Source organism: Dermacentor variabilis, chromosome 6 (assembly GCF_050947875.1).
Source record: "Dermacentor variabilis isolate Ectoservices chromosome 6, ASM5094787v1, whole genome shotgun sequence".
Classification (NCBI taxonomy): Eukaryota; Metazoa; Arthropoda; class Arachnida; order Ixodida; family Ixodidae; genus Dermacentor; species Dermacentor variabilis.
The window spans coordinates 84175648-84182078 of record NC_134573.1 but is presented as its reverse complement, the minus strand read 5'-3'; the positions used below and the strand labels follow the sequence as shown (position 1 = coordinate 84182078).

General features: G+C 60.1%; 1 protein-coding gene across 3 annotated transcripts in view; it reads right to left on the bottom strand.

Moving 5' to 3' along the window:
• The window catches only part of LOC142584912 (uncharacterized), a 375477-nt gene that overhangs the window by 53147 nt on the left and 315899 nt on the right, over nucleotides 1-6431 (bottom strand). The gene's annotated exons all lie outside the window — the stretch shown is intronic.

Below are 6431 nucleotides of genomic sequence, written 5' to 3'. Positions count from 1 at the left end.
ATCTCTTACTAATCTCTATTGCGGACTTGTTTACTTTTCCCCTGCTCTCGCTGAAGCCAAGGGCTTCATGGAGACAAGTAGTGCCTAAATCGACCGCGGGGTAGACGTCGTCACATTCTAATAAAACATGCTCCATCCTGTCGCTAGCTTTACCGCAGCAAACTCATGCTTCTTCGTTCTTATATCTCGCTTTATAGTGCGTGTTATAAGGCACCCCGATCTCGCTTCGACAAGTGTTGAGCTTCCCTTTGAGTTATTATAAATTGTTTCTTTCTTGATTTCGTTTTTTCCTCTTAGGTAGTTGCTCATGGCGGGTTTCTTTTCCATTGCCGCCACCCATAAGATTATTTCAGCCTCTGACTTTCCGCTTGACGTTCTTTGCTGCTGTGTTGCCCACCCTACACGCCGCATACTTGCCGGTAAGCTTCCTAGTTCTTTTCCTCCACAGTGAATCAATGTTTTTCCTGTGTAGATACCTGAACACTCTCCCAGCCCATTTACTTTCTTCCATATTTGTCACTTATTCTTCATAATCAATTTTACTCCGAGCTTCCCTCACTTCAAAACTAGTCCAGCACAGTCTGCTGTCGCACCTAAAGCCCCTTAAACTTCGTAAAGTAGTGCCATGCTTTGAAGAATGCCTCCTCCTCGCGCGCTCTGGCCGAAGCCGACGTCGCTATTGGCCTAGTAGCAGCACGTGGGGCCTCGCGCCGTGTATCAGCGCCATATTTGCCCGAGAAGAGTCTACGGAGTGGCAAGGAGCCCATGTTAGCGCCGTTGCTACGCTCGAGCAGTGTAGGCGGCGCCACGGTCGAGGAGGGAGCGTGAAACAGAGGAGAAATCAGGAGTAGTGAAGGTGCAGGAGGAGAGTGTCACTAGTGTCACTTTAGTCGGATGGATGGATGTTATGAGAGTCCCCTTTGGGACGGGGCGGTTGGTTGCGCCACCAAGCTCTTGCTGTTATACTGTCTGATGTCCAACCTAAGCAGTTTAGTATAGTTTTTCGCGCCGGAATGAGAGCGCCGCATGCGGGACAAAATTCAACTAGCGGCTGGTACGCCTCTCCCATCTCGTTCGCACCACCTTGATTGCCTCTTGCACTGCGCGTGCAAGTTCGATTCAAATAGGTCGCGAAGCTTCGGGCGAAAAGCGGTTCAGTACAGATTGTCACCGACATCACCATGGGGGGTTATGGGAGCAGCGTTTGAAGCGCGACTATGTTTGGAGGGAACAAACATTGGAAAAGAAAAACGCGTCTTTTAATTCAAACGAGACCCACAGTTAGATTCATTCAACAAAAATAAAATTCCTAGTCAATTTTATATATTCGTGACGAGTTAAGAAAATACAAGTTTAATTTTATTATTATTAATAAATGCATTTCTTTTCAGCGCCCATCGCTACAGGGAGCGTTGACGCCACTATCACTCGCAATGCAATGCACGTCTTGAAATGGGCAGAAAGGCTCACTCGTATCACCTGTTGAAATACGCCCCCCTCACAGTTTGTGCTTTCTTGCTTGTCGAAGTTTGTCTGAATTTGGTGACGCGGGTAGCTTCATTGCTTCTGAATCTGTTCAGTCAAAAGTAGTGAGTTACGACCGCCAGATAATTGTGTAGTTTTCGTGCGACTGCGCTGGCTGACGGGCTTGGCATCCAACAATAGGATCCAGGGGTGCGATTTTGTAGGAATGCCTTTTTTCATGCCAATGACTTTTCGCGTGACGTCATCGATTTTGGAAATTGTGTATACGTAGGCACGACGTTTCTTGGATCGTCCAATCAGAAGCTCCCTTCATTGGCCGGATGTTTCTTTCGTATTCTCTTCTCTTTTTCCGGGACTGTATAGCAAATTAGTTTTGTAAAACGGCACTTAATAAAAGCGGACTTCCATGCTGCGTAAAGCAAATTCATTTTGTTACATTACAACGCAAAAGCTGCCGCAGTCCAAAGAAATGCAAACGCAAGGGCTTTATTTTTGAAGCCGTAGCCACATAGTAGTCGGATGTGCATCCAATCCATGCCGTTGAGCGCACGCAAAATGGCAGCCTTTGTTTACCTGTGAACAGCTGACAGCCCCTTGCGTGCCCGTAATTGCGGCCCCGCCCCCGTCAGATACTGATTAAGGTGAGTAACTATTGCTCGTGTAGTGCTTGCATTGTCGTGTGGTTTTCGCTGCATGTCTGACGTGTGATAATTTCTTCTTTAGGAAGGGCCAAGAAGAATTATCCGTAGCCCCCGAGGTCAAACATTGCAACATAGTGGATCGAGAACTGTCAAGGCATTTTCCATAGGGTACCGCCATGACATAACGATAGTCAAAGTTATCGCTGCATCGGTAATACTTCCTGCACTGATACGCTCCGAGAAAGAAGCTGCTACAACATTAAATGTGAGTAGTGACTTCACCTTTTTTTACATTAGTGGTATAAAAAGGCAGAAATGAGTCGTAGTGAGCACTTTATGCAGGCGCTTAGCTTAGACAGAATGTTTGCCTCTAAATTTCTTACTGTGCTGCGGGCCGGCTGAAATTCCCAAGTTGACAAAGAGAAAATGGCAGCAAAAGGGCCGCGGGTGTCGAAAGAGCAGGCGGCTATTTTCGTGCAGTTCATCGAGCAGCACCCATACCTGGCGAGAGCTTCTACAGAGTTCTCGCCACGTATGACTGCTGCTCGAAAAAACGAACTGTGGGAGGAGGTGGCGGCGGTGCTTAACGCACAGGGGCCAGCCGTAAAGACCACCAGCCGCTGGCGCAACCATTGGGCCAAGATGGCCCATAAAGCGAAAAAAGAAGCGGCCAGGGCCGCGAGCGAGAAGAGGTGAGCTTCTAATGATGCTGACAGTAACGTCGTTTCACGTTGTCGTTGTTGCCGTGTTTGCAGGGCTACTGGAGGTGGCAAAGTGGGTGGCGTCGACGGCCGCGTCCTCGACGTCCTTATGAGGACAGCAGGGGTCCTTATTTCCCCCCCTGAGTACTTCGCCGATAGCGAGGTGCGTACATTGGATTTAAAAAAGTGTTATTTGTGTGACCTGCTGTGACCTCACAAATTTTCAGCATTACATTGTAACACAATATTACAAAATTTTTAAGCCCTTTCTTTGTGCAAGTGACAATATAGGTTATGTACTCTGAGCAGCAACTTGTGTACATGATGCGCATTGCACACACTGCTCGCAATGTCTGAACACTACTCTGATTGCAGGACGACATAAGTTCAGAGGAAGCTGCAGGCCCAGCGGTTCCCGCAGACATCCACCAGCGACAACTGCCTTCGTGGTGTCGGGCCCTGCAGCTGTTGCTGGGCCAAGTGGCCTTACACGTAAGGCAGTGACCTAGCTTTTGTAGTAGCATTGTTGTTTGCAGTTGCTGCATGATCTTGCTATGAATTAAAGTACGTCACTGTGCTGTTATTACCTCTGTGTCCAGCATCCAGCTCTTATTCATGGAGGAGAAATGCAAGACTACAAATGACATGATGTTCTAATAGAGATTCCTTGTGCATGTTATAGGTTACTGCTACCAGCAACTTTCTGTGGCATCTTCTGCTCTAACTACCTGTTTTGTGTATCATTATTGTAGCTATGCAGCTATAATGACATTTCAAAGTGACTGGTTAGGACAATCAATCTGTGTAGGTCGGATAACAGTGAATGAGCAGTCTTTGCTTTTGCCTTGCATGAAGAGCCACCGGCTACCCCCCAGGTGCTGCGGCCTACCACCCAGGTGCTGCGGCCTACCACCCAGGTGCCGCAGCCTACCCCGCAGGTGCCGCAGCCGACCCCGCAGGTGCCGCAGCCTACCCCGCAGGTGCCGCAGCCTACGCCGCAGGTGCCGCAGCCTACCCCGCAGGTGCCGCAGCCGACCCCGCAGGTGCCGCAGCCGACCCCGCAGGTGCCGCAGCCTACGCCGCAGGTGCCGCAGCCTACGCCGCAGGTGCCGCAGCCGACCCCGCAGGTGCCGCAGCCTACCCCGCAGGTGCCGCAGCCTACCCCGCAGGTGCCGCAGCCTACCCCCCAGGTGCCGCAGCCTACCCCCAGGTGCCTCGGCCTACCCCCCAGGTGCCTCGGCCTACCCCCCAGGTGCCTCGGCCTACCCCCCAGGTGCCGCAGCCTACGCCACAGGTGCCGCAGCCTACCCCCCAGGTGCCGCAGCCGACCCCGCAGGTGCCGCAGCCTACCCCGCAGGTGCCGCAGCCTACCCCGCAGGTGCCGCAGCCTACCCCCCAGGTGCCTCGGCCTACCCCCCAGGTGCCTCGGCCTACCCCGCAGGTGCCGCAGCCTACCTCGCAGGTGCCGCAGCCTACCCCCCAGGTGCCTCGGCCTACCCCCCAGGTGCCGCGGCCTACCCCCCAGGTGCCGCAGCCGACCCCGCAGGTGCCGCAGCCTACCCCGCAGGTGCCGCAGCCTACCCCGCAGGTGCCGCAGCCTACCCCCCAGGTGCCTCGGCCTACCCCCCAGGTGCCTCGGCCTACCCCCCAGGTGCCGCAGCCGACCCCGCAGGTGCCGCAGCCTACCCCGCAGGTGCCGCAGCCTACCCCGCAGGTGCCGCAGCCTACCCCCCAGGTGCCTCGGCCTACCCCCCAGGTGCCGCGGCCTACCCCCCAGGGGCCTCGGCCTACCCCCCAGGTGCCGCAGCCGACCCCGCAGGTGCCGCAGCCTACCCCGCAGGTGCCGCAGCCTACCCCCCAGGTGCCTCGGCCTACCCCCCAGGTGCCTCGGCCTACCCCCCAGGTGCCGCAGCCGACCCCGCAGGTGCCGCAGCCTACCCCGCAGGTGCCGCAGCCTACCCCCCAGGTGCCTCGGCCTACCCCCCAGGTGCCGCGGCCTACCCTCCAGGTGCCTCGGCCTACCCCCCAGGTGCCGCAGCCGACCCCGCAGGTGCCGCAGCCTACCCCGCAGGTGCCGCAGCCTACCCCCAGGTGCCTCGGCCTACCCCCCAGGTGCCTCGGCCTACCCCCCAGGTGCCGCAGCCGACCCCGCAGGTGCCGCAGCCTACCCCGCAGGTGCCGCAGCCTACCCCGCAGGTGCCGCAGCCTACCCCGCAGGTGCCGCAGCCTACCCCCCAGGTGCCTCGGCCTACCCCCCAGGTGCCTCGGCCTACCCCCCAGGTGCCGCAGCCTACGCCGCAGGTGCCGCAGCCTACGCCGCAGGTGCCGCAGCCTCCCCCGCAGGTGCCGCGGCCTACCCCCCAGGTGCCTCGGCCAACCCCCCAGGTGCCTCGGCCTACCCCCCAGGTGCCGCAGCCTACGCCGCAGGTGCCGCAGCCTACCCCCCAGGTGCCTCGGCCTACCCCCCAGGTGCCTCGGCCTACCCCCCAGGTGCCGCAGCCTACGCCGCAGGTGCCGCAGCCTACGCCGCAGGTGCCGCAGCCTACGCCGCAGGTGCCGCAGCCTACCCCGCAGGTGCCGCAGCCTACCCCCCAGGTGCCTCGGCCTACCCCCCAGGTGCCGCAGCCGACCCCGCAGGTGCCGCAGCCTACCCCGCAGGTGCCGCAGCCTACCCCCCAGGTGCCTCGGCCTACCCCCCAGGTGCCGCGGCCTACCCCCCAGGTGCCTCGGCCTACCCCCCAGGTGCCGCAGCCGATCCCGCAGGTGCCGCAGCCTACCCCCCAGGTGCCGCAGCCTACCCCCCAGGTGCCTCGGCCTACCCCCCAGGTGCCGCGGCCTACCCCCCAGGTGCCGCAGCCGACCCCGCAGGTGCCGCAGCCTACCCCGCAGGTGCCGCAGCCTACCCCGCAGGTGCCGCAGCCTACCCCCCAGGTGCCTCGGCCTACCCCCCAGGTGCCGCGGCCTACCCCCCAGGGGCCTCGGCCTACCCCCCAGGTGCCGCAGCCGACCCCGCAGGTGCCGCAGCCTACCCCGCAGGTGCCGCAGCCTACCCCCAGGTGCCTCGGCCTACCCCCCAGGTGCCTCGGCCTACCCCCCAGGTGCCGCAGCCGACCCCGCAGGTGCCGCAGCCTACCCCGCAGGTGCCGCAGCCTACCCCCCAGGTGCCTCGGCCTACCCCCCAGGTGCCGCGGCCTACCCCCCAGGTGCCTCGGCCTACCCCCCAGGTGCCGCGACCTACCCCCCAGGTGCCGCAGCCGACCCCGCAGGTGCCGCAGCCTACCCCGCAGGTGCCGCAGCCTACCCCACAGGTGCCGCAGCCTACCCCCCAGGTGCCTCGGCCTACCCCCCAGGTGCCGCGGCCTACCCCCCAGGGGCCTCGGCCTACCCCCCAGGTGCCGCAGCCGACCCCGCAGGTGCCGCAGCCTACCCCGCAGGTGCCGCAGCCTACCCCCCAGGTGCCTCGGCCTACCCCCCAGGTGCCTCGGCCTACCCCCCAGGTGCCGCAGCCGACCCCGCAGGTGCCGCAGCCTACCCCGCAGGTGCCGCAGCCTACCCCCCAGGTGCCTCGGCCTACCCCCCAGGTGCCGCGGCCTACCCCCCAGGT